Here is a 25912-nt window from a genome sequence, read left to right as displayed (position 1 = left end):
TCACCAATCTTCAGCACATCTGCATCAAGACATCTGTACTCAGAGCCTCTTGCAATGAAAGGAGTGATTTTCTTCCATTTACCCTGACCAAACCTCTCATGACCTTGCACAACTTTACCAAGTTCTGAGGGATCTTGGGAAGTCAAATTAAGAGGGGAGGCCACTGGAAAATTCCATCTTCCGAAAGTGCTCAATGAAGTGGTCCCCCCAATCTACAAACGTTTGTATGTTGGGTCTCACCAAAGTCCTTGAGTAAGAAATCTACCATCTTAATGAAATGTTCTCCAACATGAGTCAGTAACTACACTGACAACTCAGCATTGCTGTACAGGATGATAGGGTAGTTAAGAAGGCATGTGGTGTGTTGGCCTTCATTAGTTGAGGGATTCGTTCATTAATTGGGCGGGTCTAGGACCAGAGGGCACGGCCTTAAAATAGAACAAAGTTGTGGAGGAATTTCTTTAGCCAGAGCCTGGTGAATCTGTGGAATTCATTGTCACGGACGGATGCCACAGGTAGGTTTCTTACACAGAGAATGGTAAGTGCAAGGAAAATACCACCATGAAAGGTTGTAGAGACAGATACATTAAGGACATTTAAAAGACTATTAGATAGGCACATGGACAACAGGAAAATGGACGTTTACATAGGAGGGAAGGGTTAGAATGATCTTAGGGAAAGTTTAAGGGTTGGCACAATATTGTGAGCTGTAGGGCTTGTACTGTGCTGTACTGCTCTATGTTTTATGTGTATAGAGAGTATCTTTTAATATCCAGGTTTATTTAATTACTTATTAATTAATTAATTGTTCAATGTCCATTGATCCTGAGATGAATTTGAATCCCACCATGGCATCTAGGGATGCAAACACGAGGAAATCTGCAGATGCTGGAAATTCAAGCAACACAAACAAAATCCTGGTGGAACACAGCAGGCCAGGCAGCATCGATAGGAAAAAGTACAGTCGGCGTTTCGGCCCGAGACTCTTCGACAGGACTAACTGAAAACAAAGATAGTAAGAGATGTGAAAGTGAGAGGGGGAGGGAGAAATCCAAAATGATAGGAGAAGACAGGAGGAGGTGGGGTGAAGCTAAGAGCTGGAAAGTTGAATGGCAAAAGGGATACAGAGCTGGAGAAGGGAAAGGATCATGGGACGGGAGGCCTAGGGAGAAAGAAAGGGGGAGGGGAGCACCAGAGGGAGATGGAGAGCAAGCAAGGAGTGATTGTGAGAGAGAGAGAGAAAGGAGAGAGAGAAAAAAGGGGGGGGGATAATAAATAAATAGATGATAGATAGATAGATAGATAGATAGATAGATAGATAGATAGATAGATGGATAGATAGATAGATAAGGGATGGGGTAAGAAGGGGAGGAGGGGCATTAACAGAAGTTTGAGAAGTCAATGTTCATGCCATCAGGTTGGAGGCTACCCAGACGGAATATCAGGTGTTGTTCCTCCAACCTGGTTGAAAATATTGAAAACATTGAAAATAGCCTGGGATGAAGAGTGGTGCCAGCAATCGTAATTGGATATTTATTATAAAAATCCATCAGTCCTTTGGGGAGAAATCTACCACTTTACCAAAATGATCTCCAACTTCTCCAATATGAGACATTAATTTTATTTCATTTCATTAACAGTCAGAGACAAGCAATAAATATTGACAGTTCCTGTGATGTCCGCTTTCCTGAATAAATATTTTTTTAAAGTACATTAAGCAATGTGAAATGGTTGTCCTTCCTGTTCCTGAATTTGTTCTTCTGGCTGTCATTAGTTGAATCTTCACTATGTGGTGACTCTTTAACCAGACCTCACCTTCAAGTGTGTTTGTGAATTGTGGGCTAACTTTGCTTTGTCATTTTGTGTCAGCCAATTGTCTTCAATTGACATTCAATCAAGCACTCTGGACTTGTTAATAACGCCTCCATGTGGTCCTTCTGTTAAAGGTCAAAATACATTTATTATCAAAGTATGTATATTTTATACAACCTTGAGATTTGTCTCCCTACAGGCAGCCACAAAACAAATAAACCCAGTAGAACCCATTAAAAAAAAAGAAGACTGGCGAAAATCCAATGTGCAGAGAGAAAAAACAAATTATGCAAACAATAAAAGTAAGCAAATAGCATTCACGAAAGTGAGTCCACAGCCATGAGTTGCAGGCTACAGCCTCAGCTCAATGCAGAGATGAGTAAACATCGTGGAGCAGTGAGCTGAACCTTGCTTCCAGCCCTGATGCTCTGATGTTTTCAATCTGGCCTGGTGCTGAAATTGTACAAACCTCGGGTTGTTCTTTATTCTTGGAACTGGGCCCTGTCACTTCGATACACCTTCGGGCTCAGGCCCTGCCACCTTGAATCGGCCCCTACCAGAACTCCCCAATTTGGCTCTGTGCTTAAATCAATCAGACCTCAGGTCTAATGCAAAGCTTCAAGCAAGGTAACTGAATCCAAGATGCTGGGATCGCGATCTGATCAGGAAACAATCAGGAGAAGTCGGAACCAAGTCTGGTGAAAGGAGGGACCACATGTAATATCATTTAGAGCATAGAAAATAGAACGTTACAGCACAGTACATGTCATTCGGCTCACAAAGTTGTATCAAACTATTAACCTACTCAAAGATCAATCTATCCCTTCTGTCCTCCATAGCCTTCCATTTTTCTATCACCCATGCGCCTATCTAAGAGTCTCTTAAATGTCTCTAAGACCATAAGACATAGGAGCAGAATTTGGCCATCTAGTGCATCGAGTCTGTTTCGCCGTGCAATCAAGGCTGATCTTTTTTACCCCTCCTCAATCCCATTTCCTGGCCTCCTCCCCATAACCTTTGATGGTGTGTCCAATCAAAAACTTAACAAGCTCTGCCTTAAATACACCCAACGACCTGGCCTCCACAGCTGCATGTCGCAACAAATTCCACAAATTCACCCACCCTTTGGCTAAAGAAATTTCTCCGCGTCTCTGTTTTAAATTGATAACCCTCTATCCTGAGGCTGTGCCCTCTTGTCCTAGACTCCCCAACCATGGGAAACACCCTTTTCATATCTACTCCGTCTAAGCCTTACAACATTTGAAAGGTTTCAATGAAATCCCCCTCATCCTTCTAAATTCCAGCGAGTACAGATTTAGAGCCATCAAGCATTCCTCATACAATAACCTTTTCATTCCCAGAAACATCCCTGTGAACCACCTCTGGACCCCCTCCAATGCCAGTACAGTACATCTTTTCTTAAATGAGAAGCCCAAAACTGTTCTCAATACTCAAGGTGAGGCCTCACCAGTGCCTTATTAAGCTGCAGCATCACATCCCTGTTCTTGTATTCCAGACCTCTTGAAATGAATGCTGACACTGCAGTTGCCTTCCTCACCACTGACTCAACCTGCAAGATAACCTTTAGGGTGTTCTGCACAAGGTCTCCCAAGTCCCCTTGCATCTTGGATTTTTGGATTTTCTCCCTGTTTAGAAAATAGTCTGCACATTTATTTCTACTACCAAAGTGCAAGACCATGCATTTTCCAACATTGTATTTCATTTGCCACTTTCTTGCCCTTTCTCCTAATCTGTTTAAATCCTTCTGCAGCCTTCCTGTTTTCTCAACCCTACCTGCTCCTCCACCAATCTTCGTATCATCTGCAAATGGCGACAAAGCCATCTATTCCATCATCTAAATCATTGATATACAGCATAAAAAGAAGCGGTCCCAACACCGGCCCCTACGGAACACCACTAGTCACTGGCAGCCAACCAGACAAGGATCCTTTTATTCCCACTCGTTGCCTCCTCCCAATCAGTCAATGTTCTAACCATGTTAGTAACTTCCCTATAAAACCGTGGATTCTTAACTTGGTAGGCAGCCTCATGTGTGGCACCTTGTCAAAGTCTTTCTGAAAGTCCAAATACCCACCATACACTGCATCCTCCTTATCAATCCTACCTGTAATCTCGTCAAAGAATTCCAACAGGTTCATCAGGCAAGAATTTCCCTAAGGAAACCATGCTGACTTTGTCCTTCCTGTCCTGTGTCACTAAGTACTCCAGAGCCTCATCCTTAACAATTGACTCCAACATCCTCCCAACCACTGAGGTCAGGCTAACTTGTCTATAATTTTGAAAGATCATTGTTAATGCCTCCACAATCTCTAACGCTGTCTCTTTCAGATGACACGTCTTTGATCAGCCTTATTTCGAGTGGTACTGAGACAGCCTACAGAGGAGAGGGTGACACCCTGACACAGTGACTCCTTCAATGTCCAAAAAGCAAAAGAGCCGATTGTGGATTACAAGAGGAACGGAGACAGGCTCGGCCCGATCAACACCAATGCGCCTGCAGTTGAGAGGGTGAGTAGCTTCAAGTGTCTTGGTATACACATCATCGATGATCTCACCTGGACTGTACACACCGGCTTTGTGACAAAAAAAGCACAACATCTCTTCCACTTCAGGTGACTGAAGAAGTTTAGCCTGGGCCCCCAAATCCTCAAGACCTTCTACAGGGGCACCATTGAGAGCATCCTGACTGGCTGTATCACCGTCTGGTACAGGAACTGCACCAACTTTGATCGCTGGGCACTGCAGGGAGTGGTACGGACAGCCCAGCTCATCTGTGGATGTGAACTTCCCTCTATTGAGGACATTCATAGCAGCGTGCAGAAAGAAGGCCTAGAAAAATATCAGAGACACCAGTCACCCCAAACATAAACTGTTTGATCTGCTTCCCTCTGGCAAACGGTACTGCAGCGTTGAAGCCAGGACCAACAGGCCTCTTTCCACAAGCCGTCAGACTTTCAAATTCACATGTTTGGACATTGCAATGGAGTCAACACAAAGCTTTTTACTCCCTCATGTTGTGGGGTGGATGTAAGATTTAAATAAATTCTGATTCTAATTCTAACACTAGGGTGCAGTTCATCTGATCCGGGGCTCTTATGTACCCTTAGGTCTTTCAACTTTTTGAGCTCCTTCTCCCTTGTAACAGTAACTGCATTCACTTCTCTTCCTTCACACACTACAACTTCTGGCTTACTGCTAGTGTCTTCCACAGTGAAGACAGATGCAAAATGCAGTACTTACTGAGTTCATCTGCTATCTCCTTGTCCTCCGTTATTATTTCTCTGGCCTTATTTTTCTAGTAGTCCTATATCCACTCACATCTCTTTTTTTCACATACTTGAAAAAGCTTTTACTATGCACTTTGATATTGTTTGCTAGCTTGCTTTCATATTTCATCTTTTCTTCCTAATGATTCTTTTAGTTGCTCTCTGTAGGTTTTTAAAAGCTTCCCAATCCTCTATCTTCCCACTAATTTTTGCTTTGCTGTATGCCCTCTCTTTTATTTTTACATTAGGTTTGACTTCCGTTGTCAGCCACCGTTGTACTATTTTGCTATTTGAGTATTTCTTCAATTTTGGAATACATCTGTCCTGCTCCTCCCTCATTTTCCCCAGAAACTCATGGCATCGCTGTCATCCCTGCCAGCAGCTCCTTCCAATTTACTTTGGCCAACTCCTCCCTCGTACCACTGTAATTTCCCTTACTCCACTGAAATACTGCTACATCAGACTTTACTTTCTCCCTATTGAATTTCAATTTGAACTCAACCATATTGTGATCACTGGTTTCTAAGGGTTCTTTCACCTTAAGCTCCCTGATTGCTTCTGGTTCATTACTTAACACCCAATTCAGTATAGCTGATCCCCTAGTAGGCTCAATAACAACTGCTCTAAGAAGTCATCTTGTAGGCTTTAACTCTCCTGAGATCCATTACCAACCTGTTTTCCCAAGCAACCTGCATGTTAAAATCTCCCATGACTACCCTTTCGACTTGCCTTTTCTATTTCCTGTTGTAATCTGTGGTCCACATCCCAGCTACTGTTGGGAGGCCTGTATAGAAAATGACATCAGGGTCTTTTTACCCTTGCAGTTTCTTAACTCAATCCACAAGGATTCAACATCTTCCGATCTTACATCACATCTTTCTACTGATTTGATGCCAGTCGTAACCAGTAGAGCCACACCACCCCCTCTGCCTACCTTCCTCACCCTCTCATACGAGTAACCTTGGACGCTCGGCTCCCAATTACAACCATCTTTCAGCCACAATTCAGTGACGACCACATCATACATGACAATCTGTAATAGTACAACAAGATCATCCACCTTATTTCTTATACTCCATCCATTGAGATATAACACTCTGAGTACTGTATTTGCTACCCTTTTTGATGCTGCATCCCTAATGCACTGATACTCACCCTGCTGGCTACAATTTTGTCATATCATCTGCCTGCCCTTCCTGACAGTCTGACTGCATGCTATCTTTGCTCTTTTACCATCCGTCCTATCCTGAATCCCTTCACTCCAGTTCCCACCTCCCCGCCAAATTAGTTTAAAACCTCCCCAACAACTTTAACAAACCTGTCCATGAGAATATTGGTCCCCTTTGGGTTCACATGCAACCTGTCACTTTTCTACAGGTCATGCCTCCCCAGAAGAGATCCCAATGATCCAAGAACCTGAAGCACCAGCTTCTCAGCCACACATTTATTTGCCAAATCATCCTATTTCTTTCCTCACTAGCACATGGCACAGGCAGCAATCTAGAAATTACTGTCCTGGAGGTCCTGCTTCTCAACTTTCTGCCTAGCTGTCTAAATTCTCCCTTCAGGACCTCATTGCTTTTCATTCCTATGATAGTGGTACCAATATGTACCAAGACACCTGGCTGCTCTTCCTCCCTCTCTCTAAGCTGCTGTGGACGCGATCCAGGATCTCCCTGACCCTGGCACCTGGGAGGCAACATTCCATCCGGGTGTCCCATTCTCATCCCCAGAATCTCCCGTCTGTTCCTCTGACTATCGAGTCCCCTATCACTACAACTCCCCTCTTCTCCCTCTTCCCCTTCTGCATAATGTTACTGTACTCAATGCCAGTAACCTGGTCTCTGTGGCATTTCCCAATCTTTTTAATACCATGGACCTTACCATCAACTGAGGGTGTCCGTGGACCCCAGGGTTGGGAACCCCTGCTCTAATATATCTGCCTCTGCCATTAAGCTGGTCACAACTCACTAAACCTAACCCAAACATATTTGGAATATGAGAGGAAACTGGAGCACCCAGAGGAAACCCACGTGGTTAAGGGGAGAATGTACAAACTCCTTACAGACGGTGGCGAGCATCGAGCCCAATCTCACAGCTGGCGCTGTACAGCGATTGCCCTGAGATTAGCTTTCATTCAGCCGAATGTGGACATAGCTGGCACAGCAGAAACTGACTGCCCACCCCCAAACTGCATTTGTAAAGGTGGTGGTGACGACTTTTCGGGCTGTTCTTATAGGCAGCGGTTTGTTTTACAGCAAACAATTTAACCGTCAGTCAACGAGAGTGAAATGATGATGTCATTCACAGTAAGTTTGCCAAGGTGAATTAGAATACCCAACAGCTGGCACTCACAGGCACCTCATACCACTCCTAAACGGTCAAAGTGGGACAACAGTCAAAAAGTGCCACGGTAGACGTGGGTTTAGGGACAGGGCATAGGTGGAAGGTAAGAGAACGTGAGGTTATGGGTCGTCCTAGGATGGTCACATTATCGAGGTGGGGAGGTTTGTGAGTTCCGGGGATCCCGAGCTCCTGGTAGGATCAACAATGGCGGTAGGGTCAAAGGTGAAGTTCCAGACCAAGAGCGATCCGACCTCGGCGGCGAGGCTGGCAGAAGATGGTGGTGCAGCTCAGCGAAGCCGGAGGAAGGCCGCAGCAGTGAAGGGTCCCCCAGTCGTCTTGTATTCCATGCCTCCGAACCCTGATGCTGATCCGACTGGGACCGTGTGGCAGCCGCCCAGGCATCGGCCTTCCCACAGTAAGTAAAGTCACAGGCAGGCATTCTCCATTAAGAGAAGCCACCTGAACATCCAGAACATGTGGTTATTGGCCTGGGCAGATCCACCATGGGAGAACTCGTTTGGGAGAACATCATACTCGCCTCAACTGATCGCACCACTACAGCAAAGGTGCTGAGTAAGACAATCTCCTCATTAGCTTTCATGAAGCAACAGCGGTGTCTTAATGCATTCTGCTTCCCAGATGCCTGTCTGCTGAGTTCAAAAGAGAGCTTTCCAAAGCGTAGCACTGAACAGAACTGTCACCGTGCACATACATAGAGACGCACATCAAAAGCTCCTTGGGAGATGCTGGAGTTATGAAAAATGATTTGTAATAATCAGCCTTTTTTTTTGTACTATGACAATAGCTAGAAGCCGCAGTCGTTCTAATCAGGTCGGCCTTCTGAAATGAGAGTAAATTTTTATCTTGGCACAGACCTTTGCATGCCAGGAGCTCATACAGAGAAGCGGGCAAGTTTCCAGAATCACATCACGCACCCCTGGAAAGGGGAGACCTGCCAAGTTTACTCAGGATGGACGTTAACCCATTGCTGAAGCCTCTGTTGTAGTTCCAGATCTATTTATTTACCACTAATCTTCTTCCATTTCTCCTGAAAATGTTGGTTCTTGTTCAGAAACAGGTTTCACATTCAATTCTGGCTCTTTTATGTAAACAGTGGCAAAGCTTGGAACTCTTTTCTGCAAACTGCAGTTATACTTGAGACTGGCCGAGCCGTTAACCAAAACACAGCTTATATTTTCCTATTTATCTTTTAAATGTGAGCTTGATAAATATTTTTGAGCAATGGATATGGAGCCAAGACGGGGATTTAAGATACATATCAGGCAAAAAAAATACTGAGTGCTAGAACAGGCTTGAAGGGGGGAGTGGTCTCCTTGTGGTCCAATTTTCTAAAGTTCTATTTCTATTCTTCTGAATTTAAACATTGCTGCCACTGAATTTTCAAACTGGCCCCTAACTATAACGTGCAGTCTGAGATACACTCAGTTAGCCACTTTATTAGATGCCTCCCTCCTGTAACTAATAAAGTAGCCACTGACTATATATTCATGGTCTTCTGCTGCTGTAGCCCATCCACATCAAGCTTCAACATGTTGTTCATTCAGAGATGCTCTTCTGCACACCACTGTTGTAACAAGTGGTTATTTGAATTACTGCCACCTTCCTGTCAGCTTGAACCAATCTGGCCACTCACTCTCATTCGCTGTACGTTGGTGAAACTTAGTTCAGGCAGCATTAATGGAAAAAGAAAGCCCTTAACTCGAAGTGGCGTCATCGGGATGCCGTTGTGACACCATTTTTTTAGCAGGCTTTCTTGTTTTTACGAGGCTGATGCTAGCTCGACAACCCGGCACGTAAAAGGGTGTAAGGGAGCCGGCTGGATTCAAACTCGGGAACCTTCGCTCCAAAGTCCAGCGCTGATGCCACTACGCCACCAGCCGGCATATGAAGAGGAATAAACAGACGATATCTCCGGGCAAGACCCTTCATCAGGATTGGAAAGAAAGAGGGCAGGAGCCAGAATTAGAAGGTGGGGAGAGGGAGAGGAGTACAAGCTGGCACTTGATAGGTGAGGCTGGCTGAGGGGAAAGGTGGGTGGGTGGGGGAGTGGGGATGAAGTAACAAGCTGGGAGATGATAGGTGGAAGATGTAAGAAGCTGAAGAAGAAAGAATCTGATAAAAGAGAAAAGTAAGCCATGGAAGAAAGAGAAAAAGGAGGAAAGCATGCAGAGGGAGGTGAGGATAAGAGAAGGGAACCGGTATGGGGAAGGCAGAAGAGAGGAGGGGACGGGGAGAGAAATTACTGGAGGTTAGAGAAATTGATATTCATGCCGTTGGGTTCAAAGTTCAAAGTAAACTTATTGTCAAAATACATATATCTCACCATATACAACCCAGGTATTCACAGTAAATACAAAGCAACACAACAGAATCGATAAAAACTGCACACAACAGCTAATGTGCAGAAGACAACAAACTGAGCAAATACAGAAAGCGTAATAATAGTAATAAATAAACAATAAACATCGAGAACGTGAATTGAAGACCCCTAGAAAGTGAGTCCATAGGTTGTGGAATCAGTGTTGGGGTGAGAGAAGCCGAGTGAAGTTATCCCGTCTGGTTTAAGAGCCTGGTGGTTGAAGGGTAATAACTGTTCCTGAACCTGGTGGTGTGGGACCTGATGTGGAGGGGTAATAACTGTTCCTGAAGCTGGTGGTGTGGGACCTGATGGTTGAGGGGTAATAACTGTTCCTGAACCTGGTGGTGTGGGACCTGACAGTTGAAGGGTAATAACTGTTCCTGAAGCTGGTGGTGTGGGACCTGATGGTTGAGGGGTAATAACTGTTCCTGAACCTGGTGGTGTGGGACCTGATGGTTGAGGGGTAATAACTGTTCCTGCACCTGGTGGTGTGGGACCTGATGGTTGAGGGGTAATAACTGTTCCTGAACCTGGTGTTGTGGGACCTGACGGTTGAAGGGTAATAACTGTTCCTGAAGCTGGTGGTGTGGGACCTGATGGTTGAGGGGTAATAACTGTTCCTGAACCTGGTGGTGTGGGACCTGATGGTTGAGGGGTAGTAACTGTTCCTGAACCTGGTGGTGTGGGACCTGATGGTTGAAGGGTAATAACTGTTCCTGAACCTGGTGGTGTGGGACCTGATGGTTGAGGGGTAATAACTGTTCCTGATCGTGGTGGTGTGGGACCTGATGGTTGAGGGGTAATAACTGTTCCTGAACCTGGTGGTGTGGGACCTGATGTGGAGGGGTAATAACTGTTCCTGAAGCTGGTGGTGTGGGACCTGATGGTTGAGGGGTAATAACTGTTCCTGAACCTGGTGGTGTGGGACCTGACAGTTGAAGGGTAATAACTGTTCCTGAAGCTGGTGGTGTGGGACCTGATGGTTGAGGGGTAATAACTGTTCCTGAACCTGGTGGTGTGGGACCTGATGGTTGAGGGGTAATAACTGTTCCTGCACCTGGTGGTGTGGGACCTGATGGTTGAGGGGTAATAACTGTTCCTGAACCTGGTGTTGTGGGACCTGACGGTTGAAGGGTAATAACTGTTCCTGAAGCTGGTGGTGTGGGACCTGATGGTTGAGGGGTAATAACTGTTCCTGAACCTGGTGGTGTGGGACCTGATGGTTGAGGGGTAGTAACTGTTCCTGAACCTGGTGGTGTGGGACCTGATGGTTGAAGGGTAATAACTGTTCCTGAACCTGGTGGTGTGGGACCTGATGGTTGAGGGGTAATAACTGTTCCTGATCGTGGTGGTGTGGGACCTGATGGTTGAGGGGTAATAACTGTTCCTGAACCTGGTGGTGTGGGACCTGATGGTTGAGGGGTAATAACTGTTCCTGAACCTGGTGGTGTGGGACCTGATGGTTGAGGCGTAATAACTGTTCCTGAACCTGGTGGTGTGGGACCTGATGGTTGAGGGGTAATAACTGTTCCTGAACCTGGTGGTGTGGGACCTGATGGTTGAGGGGTAATAACTGTTCCTGAACCTGGTGTTGTGGGACCTGACGGTTGAAGGGTAATAACTGTTCCTGAAGCTGGTGGTGTGGGACCTGATGGTTGAGGGGTAATAACTGTTCCTGAACCTGGTGGTGTGGGACCTGATGGTTGAGGGGTAGTAACTGTTCCTGAACCTGGTGGTGTGGGACCTGATGGTTGAAGGGTAATAACTGTTCCTGAACCTGGTGGTGTGGGACCTGATGGTTGAGGGGTAATAACTGTTCCTGATCGTGGTGGTGTGGGACCTGATGGTTGAGGGGTAATAACTGTTCCTGAACCTGGTGGTGTGGGACCTGATGGTTGAGGGGTAATAACTGTTCCTGAACCTGGTGTTGTGGGACCTGACGGTTGAAGGGTAATAACTGTTCCTGAAGCTGGTGGTGTGGGACCTGATGGTTGAGGGGTAATAACTGTTCCTGAACCTGGTGGTGTGGGACCTGATGGTTGAGGGGTAATAACTGTTCCTGCACCTGGTGGTGTGGGACCTGATGGTTGAGGGGTAATAACTGTTCCTGAACCTGGTGGTGTGGGACCTGATGGTTGAGGGGTAATAACTGTTCCTGAACCTGGTGGTGTGGGACCTGATGGTTGAGGGGTAATAACTGTTCCTGATCCTGGTGGTGTGGGACCTGATGGTTGAGGGGTAATAACTGTTCCTGAACCTGGTGGTGTGGGACCCGATGGTTGAGGGGTAATAACTGTTCCTGAACCTGGTGGTGTGGGACCTGATGGTTGAGGGGTAATAACTGTTCCTGAACCTGGTGGTGTGGGACCTGATGGTTGAGGGGTAATAACTGTTCCTGATCCTGGTGGTGTGGGACCTGATGGTTGAGGGTGTAATAACTGTTCCTGAACCTGGTGGTGTGGGACCTGATGGTTGAGGGGTAATAACTGTTCCTGATCGTGGTGGTGTGGGACCTGATGGTTGAGGGGTAATAACTGTTCCTGATCCTGGTGGTGTGGGACCTGATGGTTGAGGGGTAATAACTGTTCCTGATCCTGGTGGTGTGGGACCTGATGGTTGAGGGGTAATAACTGTTCCTGAAGCTGGTGGTGTGGGACCTGATGGTTGAGGGGTAATAACTGTTCCTGAAGCTGGTGGTGTGGGACCTGATGGTTGAGGGGTAATAACTGTTCCTGAAGCTGGTGGTGTGGGACCTGATGGTTGAGGGGTAATAACTGTTCCTGAACCTGGTGGTGTGGGACCTGATGATTGAGGGGTAATAACTGTTCCTGAACCTTGTGGTGTGGGACCTGATGGTTGAAGAGTAATAACTGTTCCTGAACCTGGTGGTGTGGGACCTGATGGTTGTAGGGTAATAACTGTTCCTGAAGCTGGTGGTGTGGGACCTGATGGTTGAGGGGTAATAACTGTTCCTGAAGCTGGTGGTGTGGGACCTGATGGTTGAGGGGTAATAACTGTTCCTGAACCTGGTGGTGTGGGACCTGATGATTGAAGTATAATAACTGTTCCTGAAGCTGGTGGTGTGTGACCCAAAACTCCTGTATCTTCATCCTCCTTCTTGAAGAGAGTTTGGCCTCAATGGTGAGGGTCCTTGGTGATGGGTGCTGCTTTCCTGCCGCAGCATTCCTTGTAGATCAGCTCGTTGGTGGGAAGGGCTTTATTCACGATGGACTGGGCTGAATCTATTGCTTTTTGTAGGTTGGAGGCTTCGCAGACAGAATATGGGGTGTTGCTCCTCCAGCCTGAGTGTGGACTCACTGTGGCAGAAGAGAAATGTTGGAATGAGAATGGGAAGTCAAATTGGAATGATTGGCCACTGGGAGATCCACCTGTTCTGTCCTTTTGTAAGACTATCCACCTTGTTTCTAGTAATTTCTAGTAGATGCCACAGTAGTGTAGCAGTTTGCGTAACATTATTACAGCTCGGGGCATCAGAGTTTGCGGTTCAGCTCTGGTGCCGAATGCAAGGAGATTGTGCGTTCTCCTCATGAACATGTAGGTTTCCTCCAGGTTCTCTGGTTTCCTCCCACAATCCAAAGTTATACATACCGGTTAGTACAGTTAGGTTAATTGGTCATTTTAAATTGCCCTGTGATTAGGCTAGGGTTAAATAGGTGGGTTGCTGGGTGACACAGCTCGTTGGGCTGAAATAGCCTGTTCCGTGCTGTATCTCTAAATAAAAATAAATAAAATCTGAGCTCCAATTTTTTCAACTTACCCTTTTATGAGAGGGAGGGAGCGAGAGAGAGAGAGAGATATTGCTTTTTGCTCCCTTCCTACGTCTCCATGATTATCACCACAGAACAACCTGCCTCCAGTTGTGATGTGCTGCCCTTTGGTTGGGGCCTCATGGCTTTTTGTCTCCTTTAACTGAGATCTGAAACACTGTGTGAATGCACGCAAATGTTTCCAGCATCCGCAGATGTTCTGTTGTTTCTGATGAAAGGAGGATGGCCTGGGAGAACTCTGCATCACCATGAACTCTTCATTCCTTGTTTAGCCCAGGGGTATAAAAGCCAATTGTGTGGGCACTTACTAGTAGTCGTGTGACCACTCAGTCGAGAATGATGTTCTGCTAACCGTTTGTCCATTGCTCGGTCCTCAGGTGGCTGTAGAGCCAGATCAGGGATGTTAGGGTAGATTCCTTTAATGGAGAATTGTTTGTGTGTTTGATGTAGGGAGCCTGACGCACAATCCTTGACAGATTGGAGTCAGAGTCCAGTGGAATGGAATGCACAATGACCAGGAACCCTTCACTGCCGTTGTGATGTCATCATCTTCCACCAGCTCCACTGTTCAGATCTTAAATGGATCTCTCTTTGTCTGGAACCTTCCCTTTGACCCTACCATACACTCCTCCTGATGGCTAAACTGCAGACAGCATTGCTCTGGGGATCGCAGGAACCCACGAGCCTCTCCACCTAGACAAGGTGACGGTGCTTGGACACATACTACGGCCACAGTGACAGCTAGTTAAGTGCAAGTGCATTGGGCCATGGAGAGAGAGGCTAAATGCTTCAGAACTGGAAAATGGTGGGCAAGTTCATAAACAATTGTATTCATTGTGGGAAAAGGATTGGGACTGGGTGTCAGGTGGGTGTAACTCTTAACAGAGTCCCGATTCACACTTACAGAGTGTTCAGTGAGGCACCTTTAACATGCAGATACATGGAGCAATGCACACAAGATGCTAGAGGAACTCAGCAGGTGAGGCAGCATCTATGGAGGGAAGTGGACAGTCGACATTTCATGATCTCCTGCCGGGTTCCTCCAGCATCTTGTGTGTTGCTCCATGTTAGAGATACTGTTCTAAACACTCCCTGTGAGTCAGGGGTCCTTAAACTGTCAGGGGTTAACGTGGAACCTCATCTGCCCATTCCCCTCCCTAGGTGCTGAGCTTCTCCAGCATCTTGTGTGTGTTACTCTCTTTTTCCATCATCTGCGCCCTCTCCCCATGAACCAGGCCCTCTTGTTCTGGCAACATTCTTGTAAATCTGTTCTGCACTCTTTCCGGTTTAACACCCTTTCCTATAACAGGGTGACCCGAACTGCGCATAGCACGCCAAGTGTACCCTCACCAACTACAGCTGGTAGGTTCATTGGTCACTGTAAATTGTTCCATGGTTAGGCTCGGATTAAGTAGATGATTGATGAGCAGTATGGGTCAAAGGGCTTATTCCATGTTATATCTCAATAAATAAATTGACCGATAGATAGATAACTAAGTAAATAGTATCTTGACTCCTATTCTCAATGGCCTGACTGAAGGACAGCATACTAAATACTTGACCATAGTCAGTGCAAATCAGAAATAACATCTCCTCCTCGCTGACGATCAACACCAGTGCACTTCAAGGGTGCGTACTTAGCCCGCTGTTCAGTTCTCTCTCCACCCAAGACAGTGCGGCTAGGCACACAGCTAAAATGCCATCTATAAATATGCCACAACTGGCCCGAAACAATGGCTGCCCATTCCTCTCCATAGGTGCTGCCTGGCCTGCTGAGTTCCTCCAGCATTTTGTGTGTGTTACTCCATTTTTCCATCATCTGCACTCTCTACTATGTCTCCACTTAGAATGTGGGTTGGTTTTACTGACAGCAAGCAAAAACAAATCAAGTCATAATAAGCCACTTCACACTGCCTTTTGCAGGTGAATATTTTCTGATTGTGTTCCCAAGTGCCACAATTATCTGTCATTCACACAAAGCTACCTTTCCACTGATGTTCTATATTTACTTTACTATAAGTATGTAATTGATAGCTTAGTAGATTTCGAAGGTGTTTATTACATGCTGGTGCACGTACTGTGGTAAAATGCCTTAGTGGGTGAGTCAACCTTCACCCATGCCCCATCCAAAATCATCGGTTTTGTCACCCAGGCAGAAACACTCATGGAGACAATTGCACTGGGCTAGAACAAAGCTGCAGAACTTTTCTGAAGCTAAAAGCAGCAAGCGGCAGAAACGCCCTTCAGGTTGGACAGCAATTCTGGATGGAAGAACAGAGTTACTGTTTTCTGTTGGGACTGCAATGGTGTTTCAAGCAGCACGGTCAGAGAATAGGGGTTTGGAAGAGGGAACGAAAGGGAAGGTCTGGGAGATATGGAGGATTGAATGATGGTGCGAGGAAAATCTTGTCATAATGGAATGTTTAAAGGGGGTGAAAATGGCTGAATCATTACCGATTTCTCTTTCCCTTTCTACTTCAGAAAGTACTGCCCAGTCCATCACAGGCAAACAGCTTCCCACCATTGAGCACATTTACAAGGAGGGCTGCCACAAGAAAGCAGCAACTATCATCAAGAACCCCCACCATCCAGACCATGCTCTCTTCGCACTACTACTCAGGCAGGAGTTACAGAAGCCTCAGGTCCCACACCACCAGCGGACAGGAACAGTTATGACTCTACAACCATCAGGCTCCTGAACCAGCATGGATAACTTCACTTATCTCACCTGAACTGATTCTACAATCTACAGAGTCACTTTTGCAAGGTCTCTACAACTCATGTTTTCAGTATTGTCTATTTATTTGCACAGTTTTTCTTATTTTGCACATTGGCCGTTTGTCAGTCCTTGTTGGTGCATAGATTTCATAAACTCTATTGTATTCCTTTATTTCCCTGTAAATGTCTGCAAGAAAATGAAACTCAGAGTTGTATATGGTGTTATAGAAACATAGAAAACCCACAGCACAATACAGGCCCTTCGGCCCACAATGCTGTACCAAACGTGTACTTACCTTAATTACCTTGGGTTACCCATAGCCCTCTATTTTTCTAAGCCCTGTGTACATAACCAGGAGTCTCTTAAAAGACCCTATTGTATCTGCCTCCACCACCATCGCCAGCAGCCCATTCCACACATTCTCCACTTTCTGCGTAAAAAAAACTTACCCCGACTTCTCTGTACCTATTTCCAAGCACCTTAAAACTGTGCCCTCTCGTGTTAGCCATTTCAGCCCTGGGAAAAAGCCTCTGACTATCCACATGATCTATGCCTCTCATCATCTTACACACCTCTATCAGGTCGCCTCTCATCCTCTGTCGCTCCAAGTAGAAAAGGCCGAGTTTACTCAACCTATTCTCATAAGACATGCTCCCCAATCCAGGCAACATCCTTGTAAATCTCCTCTGCACCCTTTCTATGGCTTCCACGTCCTTCCTGTAATGAGGCGACCAGAGCTGAGCACAGTACTCCGTGAGGTCTGACCAGGGTCCTATGAAGCTGTAATAAGCTGCTATATAGCTGTTATATAAGTACTTTGATAACTTACTTCAACTTTGAGCATTTTTTTGCTCTTATTTCAGGTTTCCAGCATTTGCTGGGTCAGAAGCCGGAATAAGAAGTGGGGGTGGGGAGGGGTTGTGGTCGAGGAAGGAATAAAGGCCGGAGGGTGACAGCTGAACCCAGGTGAATGGAAGGTGGGTGGGTGAGGGAGGGGATCAAATGAGAAGCTAGGAGGTGATAGGTGGAAAAGATAAAGGGGAGAAGAAGAAGGGATCCGATAGGAGAGGAGAGTGGACCATGGGAGGAGTGGGAAGGAGGAGGGACACCGGAGTGAGGTGATGGACAGGTGACCATCAACTCCATCAACCACCTAGCTCCACCTATCACCTTCTAGCTTGTACTCCTTCCCCTCCCCCCACCTTCTCACTCTGGATCCTTCTCCCTTCCTTTCCAGTCCCAACCCAAAATCTCAACTACTTATTCCCCTCCATTGATGCTGCTTGGCCTGCTGAGCTCCTCCAGAAGCTTGCATGTGTTACTCTGAGTTTCCAGCACCTGCAAAACCTCTTTTGTTCAACAATCTGCACGGTGCTGGGAAAAGAGTCATGTCTGCAATAAAAAAAAGTCAGTCTTTGAACACCAGATAAAGGTATTGAAAATTGAGTGGAAAAGGTGTTATTATATGGTGGGGCAGCATAGACATGGAAATAGAGAACAAGGGTTAAAGTAATACAGAGAGTACAGGAACGTATGCAAGGTGTCATGTTGATGGACCACCCCTGTTGTGAATTTAATATTTTAGTTATATTTGAGTACTCTTATAAATATATTATTTCAGTAAGCATTCTTGATCGTTTCAATAATTCATCACGGGTTATATGTATAAATACGTGACTTGCAAAAGTCAATGCGGTACCACATGATATGCGCTCACCTCACTTTAAGTAAACACGAAGTTAGACCTGCATTCCTGGACTCCGGTGTTTTCTTCTTGAATGAGCTTAATGCTCTGAAGTTACAAAGCTTATCAACCCCGTTGTAGGAGGGATGTGGAGGCTTTGGAGAGCGTGCAGAAGAGGTTCACCAGGAGGGCATCTGGGTGAGAGGATGTGTACTATGAACAGAGGGTGCACAGACCTGTGTTGTTAGGGTGGAGGCGGCTGATGGGGAGGCCTGATTGAAGTTTACAATGTCCTGAGAACTGTAACAAGAGCAAAAAGCTGCTATTATTTACCTCAGGATTGAAATGTCTAATATCAGAGGGCATGCATTTAAGGTGAGATGGGGTCGTTTCAAAGGAGATGCCAGAGGCAAGTTTTTTACGCAGAGTGGTGGGTGCCTGGGATGTACCGATAGGGGAGGTGGCGGAGGCAGATATGATAGAAGTGTTCAAGAGGCTCTTAGGTAGGCATATGGAGGGATATGGACTTATGTAGGCAGAAGGGATTAGTTTAGCTAGGTGCCAAAATGAGACCACCATTAGGGTAGAGGAGCAGCACCTTATGTTGACTCTGGCACCTTACCTCTTCTCACCTGCCTTTCACCTCCCCCTGGGCCCACTTCTCCTTCCCTTTCTCCCATGGTCCACTCTCCTCTCCAGCCTCTTACCTCTCCTACCCACCTGGCCTCACCTATCACCTTCTAGCTATCCTCCTTCCCCTCCCCCACCTTTTCACTCTGGCATCTTTCCCGCTTCCCTTTCATTCCTGATGAAGGGTCTCAGCCCAAAACGTCGACTGTTCATTGATTACCATAGATGGTGCCTGACCTGCTGAGTTCCTCGAGTATTTTGGGTGAGTTGCTCTGAATTTCCAGCATCTGCAGACTTTCTCACGTTTGTGTTAGGTGTTTAATCGATAGTTTAATTAGCTCAGGGCAATAGTGTGGGATGAAGACCCTGTTTCTGTGCTATGCTGATCTATCGTGTGTTTTAGTATGCAGTGAGATTCAAAGAATGTGATAAAGTGTGCATGATATCGTGGCATCTGTGGTATGCAGTAACATGCATCCCAGGACATGCCCTCTTCTCATTGCTAACATCAAGGAGAAGTTACAGGAGCTTGAAAGCACACATGCAATGTTTTAGGAACAGCTTCTTCCCATGCAGCATCAGATTTCTGAATGGCCAATGAACCAATTCAAGAACAATTCATTCATTCTTTATGTGCTTTGCTGTATGACGCTGGTGATCATGGTCTTGACCATGACTGTTCTTGGCAAATTTTTCTACAGAAGTGGTTTGCCATTGTCATCTTCTGGGCAGTGTCTTTACAAGACGGGTGGCCCCAGCCATTATCAATACTCTTCAGAGATTATCTGCCTGGCATCAGTGGTTGCATAACCAGGACTTGTGATACACACCAGCTGCTCATACGACCATCCACCACCTGCTCCCACGGCTTCACGTGACACTGATTTGTGGGGGGGGGGTGGTTAAGTAGGTGCTACACCTTGCCCAAGGGTGACCTGCAGGCTAGCAAAGCGAAGGAGCACCTTACACCTTTTTGGTGGAGACCTATCTCCACCCTGCCACCCCACAAGTTGTAATACCTTACCATTTTTGCTCTCTTTTGCACTACTGAGTTAATTTGATATATATTTGTTATTGCAATTTCCACTTACTGCTGCCAGTGAGAGGTGGAAACGGGTAAGCCCGGCCATCAGAACTCTGGTGAAGCTGTACAGTGGACACTATGGATTACAGAAACACTGATAAACTCTAACCATACATAACATTGACTTTGGACAGTGGAGATCGAAGGTCACCAATGGTCTACGCTCCACTGGGAGCTAAGGGCCCATGAAGAAGAATACACAATGATGTCACACAACAACAAATTTCATGACATATGCCAGTGATGTTAAACCTGATTCTGATTCTGAACACGGGCTCATCAGAGTCCCTCCTAGATTTGCTTTCAGTGAAGACCATTTACTTCAGACCACAGAGGATGAACAACTACAAGGAAGTCATGTCATCAGGAATATAATCAATACAAAATGAATATCCTGCACAGGAGAGAAACAAAATTAAAATTTAACAGATCATCAGAACAATCAGAATTGGAGTTGGTTTATTACTGTCACACGCACTGAGATACACTGAGATTACAGTCTTGCAAACTGTTCATATAGATCAGATCATTTCACAGAGCATTGAGATAGATCAAGGTAAAACAATAACAGAATACAGAATAAATTGAACATTTGTACAAATAGCATCTCCTCGTTGACAATCAACACAGGACAATCACACATTCAAAGATGTGTGATTAGACCACTGCTCTACTATCTCTACATTCGTGATGTAGGCACAGCTCAAAAGCCATCCATAAATTTGCTGATGACACAAATGTTGTCAGTGATATTCACCCTGATTCTGATTTACGGAGAAAGTGCAGTGTAAGTAGACAATAAGTTGTAAGATCATATTGAGGTAGGCTATATAGTCAAGAGTCCATTTTATGTGCAAAGGAGCCATTCGATTGTTGATAACCATGGGGTGGAAGTTGTCCTTGAGCCTGGTGGTACCTTCTTTCAGGCCTTGTATTTTCTGTCTGATGGGAGAGGGGAGAAGAGAGAATGTCCTGAATAGGTGGGGTGTTGGCTCCTTTACCAAGGCATAAGCAGAGTCCATGGAGCGGAGGCCTGTTTCCATGAGGTGCTGAGCTGACCTCACTCAGAGAGGAAAGGGTGGTCGTTGGAATGCAGACAAATGCAGAATGAAGATTGGTGGAGGGGCAGGTAGTGTTGAGGAAACAGGTAGGATACAGAAGGACTTAGATTAGGAGAATGGGCAAGAAAATGGCAAATGAAATACAATGTTGGAAAATGCATGGTCATGCATTTTGGTAGTAGAAATAAATGTGCGGACTATTTTCTAAACGGGAAGAAAATCCAGGAATCTGAGATGCAGAGGGACTTGGGAGTCCTTGTGCAGAACACCCTGATGGTTAACTTGCAGGCTGAGTCAGTGGTGAGGAAGGCAAGTGGCATGTTAGCATTCATTTCAAGAGGTCTAGAATACAGGAACAGGGATGTGATGCTGAGGCTTTATAAGGTACTGGTGAAGCCTCACCTTGAGTATTGTGAACAGTTTTGAGACCCTCATCTTAGAAAAGATGTGCTGGCATTGGAGAGGGTCCAGAGGATGTTCACAAGGATGATTCCAGGAATGAAAGGCTATCATATAAGGAACATTTGATGGTAGTTGGAATTCAGAAGGATGAGGGAGGTCTCAATGAAACATTTCAAATGTTGAAAGGCCTAGACATAGTAGATATGGAATGGATGTTTCGCATGGTGAGAGAGTCTAGAACAAGAGGGTACAGCCTCAGGATAGAGGGGTGCCCTTTCAAAACAGAGATGTGGAGAAATTCCTTTAGCCGAGGGTGGTGAATTTGTGGAATTTATTGCCACGTGCAGCTGTGGAGGCCAGGTTGTTGGGTGTATTTGAAGCAGAGATTGATAGATTCTTGATTGAACATGGCATCAAAAGTTACTGGGAGAAGGCTGGGAACTGGGGTTGAGGAGGAGATAGAAAAGAAAGGATCAGCTGTGATTGAATGGTGGATCAGACTCAATGGGCCACATGGCCCAATTCTGCTCCTATGTCTTATGGCCTTATGGTCTAACACTCCTTGCTTAAGTTGGTGATATTGCTATGAGTGAATATAGCTCCATACAATGGGGTGTCCAATGGATATATCAAGACAAGAAATCATATTGACCTTCCTCATTAGGTGTTAAAACTGTATAACACACGAGATTCTACAGATGCTGAAAATCTTAATCAATGCAAAAAAAAAGGATGTGTTTTGAAAGAGGGTGGAGAGGGTCAGTAGCTTTAAATTCTTTGGCATCAAAATATCAGAGTATCTGTCCTGACGTCAGCACAAATAGCAAGTGTCATCACAAAGAAGACACAACAGCACCTTTACTTTCATGGAAGGTTGCATAGACTGGGCATGTCACCAAAAATCTTCAACAAACTTTGAGCGACACACAGTGGAAAGTATCCTGATGACCAGGAGCAAAAAGAGACTGCAGAAAGTGGTGGGTGCAGGCTAGTCCATCACAGGCAGAGCCCTCCCCATTTACATGGACCACTGCCACAAGAAAGCAGCATTGATTATCAAGGACCCCCACCATCCACGCCATACTCTCTTCTCACTACTATCACTGCGAAAGAGATACGTGAGCCTAAGGTCTCATGCCACCAGCTTCAGAAACAGTTATTACCTTTCAAACATCAGTCTCCTGAGCCAGCATGGATAACTTCACTCACCCCAACTCTGACCTGATTCTCTGACCTCCAGACTCACTTTCAACTAATGTTCTCAGTATTATTTTTATTCAGTTTGCCTTCTTTTGCTCATTATTGTTCATTAACCCTTCGTCTGTCTATCTATAGCTTTTCACAAAGTTCTATTCTACGACCTATAAACTTGTTTACAAACACTATACAACTCATTCTCAGTATTATTTGCATGTTCTATCTTCTTTTGCACATTGGTTGTTTGTCAATCTTCATTTTTGTATAGTTTTTTTTCATAAATTCTATTGTATTTCTTTATTTTCCTGTAAATGCCTGCAAGGAAGTAAATCTCAAGGTAGCACTTGATAATAAATTTACTTTGAACTTAAATTGCAAAATAAACAGTGCAAAATATGAGGAATAACAATGTAATGTTCATGGGTGATGAAAAACTCAGAAATTATGAGGGGTATTGGAAGGGTAAATGCAAGCAGGCTTTTCCCACTGTGGTTGGGTGAGACTACATGGGTTAAGGGTGAAAGTTGAACTGTTTATGGGAGAACAGGAGGGGAAACTTCTTCACTCAGAGGGTTGTGAGTGTGTGGAACGAGTGCAAGTGGTGCATGCAAGCTCAGTTTTAACATTTAAGAGAATTTTGGATAGGTGCATGGATGGAATTGGTATGGAGGGCTATGGATCCAGTGGAGGTCCATGGGAGCAAGCAGCTTAAATGGCTTGGTACAGACTAGATGGGCTGAAGGGCCTGTTTCAGTGCTGTACTTTTCTACGACTCTATGACTCTAAATCTCACGACCTAAGGGGAAGATGTACTTGAATCACTGACTTGTTTTTACCACCGTCCTGTTGTGCACTTAATACTTCAGTAATACTTGAGTAATCTTGTATGTTGTTTGATTAAGCATTCTTGTTCATTTAAATGTTTCATTACGGGTTATATGCATAAATACATGAGTTGCATACGTCATCACGCTACCATGTGATGTGTACGCGCCTCACTTAAACTCGAAGATAGACCCACATTTTGGACTCCCGTGTCTTCCTTTGAATTAGTTCAATGTTTTGAAGTTATAAAACATAACCCTCCCTCTCTGGGAAAAAGACAATGTTGCTTTGCTCTGTTTATGCCCTTCTTGATCTTATATTCCTCTATCAAAGAGAGGTTGAAAAGAGTTAACGACTCCACAGAACTTTAAGACTCTCACTAAAGAGAGGAGGTCATTTGGAGGACTTGAGAAAGCTATTTACTGCAGAGTCATAAAATAATAAACCAAAAGAACAGCAAATATTAAAGTGAAGTCTTAGTAACAGTGTATTTTGCTACTAATATGTTCCACATTTCTGTGACTTCAATATGTTACATTGCGGAACAGCAGTCTATGTATATCATTTCCAACCCACGGCCCGTCCCAAGCATGCGAAGGTCCCGAGGAATCACTGTTTGAAGCTACCTCATTAAAATTGAAATGCAAGAGGTTCTGCAGATGCTAGATATCTAGAGTAACTCACACAAAATACTGGAGGAACTCAGCAAGTCAAGCAGTATCTATGGGAAGGTATAAAGTTTTGGGCTGAGATTCTTCATCATGACTCAGTAAAGTTTCTTTATGTAATATTCAATAGACAATAGACAATAGGTGCAGAAGTAGACCATTTGGCCCCTCGGGTCTGCACCAACATTCTGAGATCATGGCTGATCATTCACTATCAATACCCAGTCCCTGCCTTGTCCCCATATCCCTTGATTCCCCTATCCATCAGATATCTATCTAGCTCCTTCTTGAAAGCATCCAGAGAATTGGCCTCCACCGTCTTCCGAGGCAGTGCATTCCACACCTCCACAACTCTCTGGGAGAAGAAGCTCTTCCTCAACTCTGTTTTAAATAACTGACCTCTTATTCTCAATCCATGCCCTCTGGTACTGGACTCTCCCAACATCTGGAACATATTTCCTGCCTCAATCCTATCAAATCCTTTAATTATCTTAAACGTTTCAATCAGATCCCCTCTCAATCTCCTCAATGCCAGTGTGTACAAGCCCAATCTCTCCAATCTCTCTGCGTAAGACAGCCCTGCCGTCCCAGGAATCAACCTAGTGAATCTACGCTGCACTTCCTCAATTGCCAGAATGTCCTTCCTTAAACCTGGAGACCAAAACTGTACACAATATTCCAGGTGTGGTCTCACCAGGGCCCTGTACAAATGCAAAAGGACATCCTTGCTCTTGTACTCAATTCCCCTTGTAACAAAGGCCAACATTCCATTTGCCCTCTTCACTGCCTGTTGCACTTGCTCATTCACCTTCATTGACTGGTGAACTAGGACTCCTAGGTCTCTTTGCATTTCTCCCTTACCTAACTCTACACCATTCAGACAATACTCTGCCCTCTTGTTCCTGCTTCCAAAGTGGATAACTTCACATTTATTCACATTGAATGACATCTGCCAAGTATCTGCCCACTCACCCAGCCTATCCAAGTCTCCCTGTATTCTCCTAACGTCCTCTTCGCATGCCACACTGCCACCCAGTTTAGTATCGTCAGCAAACTTGCTGATATAGTTTTCAATGCCCTCATCTAAATCGTTGACATAAATCGTAAAGAGCTGTGGTCCCAATACAGAGCCCTGTGGTACCCCACTAGTCACCTCCAGCCAGTCCGAGAAACACCCATTCACTGCTACCCTTTGCTTTCTATCTGCCAACCAGTTTTCTATCCATGTTGAAACCCTGCCCCCAATGCCATGAGCTCTGATTTTACTCACCAATCTCCTATGTGGCACCTTATCGAATGCCTTCTGAAAATCTAGGTACACAACATCCACTGGCTTACCCTCGTCTAACATCCTTGTTACACCCTCAAAAAACTCCAACAGATTAGTCAAGCATGATTTGCCCTTGGTAAATCCATGCTGGCTCGGCCTAATCCTATTTCTGCCATCAAGATGTGCCACTATTTCGTCCTTAATAATGGACTCAAGCATCTTCCCCACGACTGACGTTAGGCTAACAGGGCGATAGTTCTCCGTTTTCTCCTTCACTCCCTTCTTGAAAAGTGGGATAACATTAGCCACTCTCCAATCTTCAGGAACTGATCCTGAATGTAAGGAACATTGGAAAATGATTACCAATGCATTCGCAATTTCCTGAGCCACCTCTTTTAGAACCCTCGGATGCAGACCATCTGGACCCGGGGATTTATTAGCCTTCAGTCCTACCAGTCTACTCATCACAGTTTCTTTCCTAATGTCAATCTGTCTCAATTCCTCTGATATCTTATGACCCTGGCCCATCCATACATCTGGGAGATAGCTTGTGTCCTCCCTGGTGAAGACAGATCTAAAGTACGCATTAATCCTGTTGCCATTTCCCTGTTTCCCATAACAATTCCACACCACTCTTCCAAATGAGTGAAGGGTAGGGTGGGGATGGAGGAAAAGGAGTGTTTGCATGATGCTGGTAGGGGCTAGAGGGGTGGAGAACAAGGAAAGATAAGACCATAAGATATAGGAACAGAATTAGGC

At 45.2% G+C, this 25912-nt stretch overlaps 1 long non-coding RNA gene across 1 annotated transcript; it reads left to right on the top strand.

Moving 5' to 3' along the window:
* The first annotated feature begins 1519 nt into the window (after nucleotides 1-1519).
* On the top strand, nucleotides 1520-18082 carry LOC132382370 (uncharacterized). Its single transcript, XR_009508295.1, has 3 exons — nucleotides 1520-4341; nucleotides 14064-14315; nucleotides 16095-18082. It is a non-coding gene; the product is annotated as an uncharacterized LOC132382370 (long non-coding RNA).
* Nucleotides 18083-25912: the final 7830 nt, after the last annotated feature.

The sequence above is a fragment of the Hypanus sabinus genome, chromosome 28, assembly GCF_030144855.1.
Source record: "Hypanus sabinus isolate sHypSab1 chromosome 28, sHypSab1.hap1, whole genome shotgun sequence".
NCBI lineage: Eukaryota > Metazoa > Chordata > Chondrichthyes > Myliobatiformes > Dasyatidae > Hypanus > Hypanus sabinus.
Note: the sequence above shows the minus strand (reverse complement) of the source record. Positions and strands in the feature narration are given on the sequence as shown.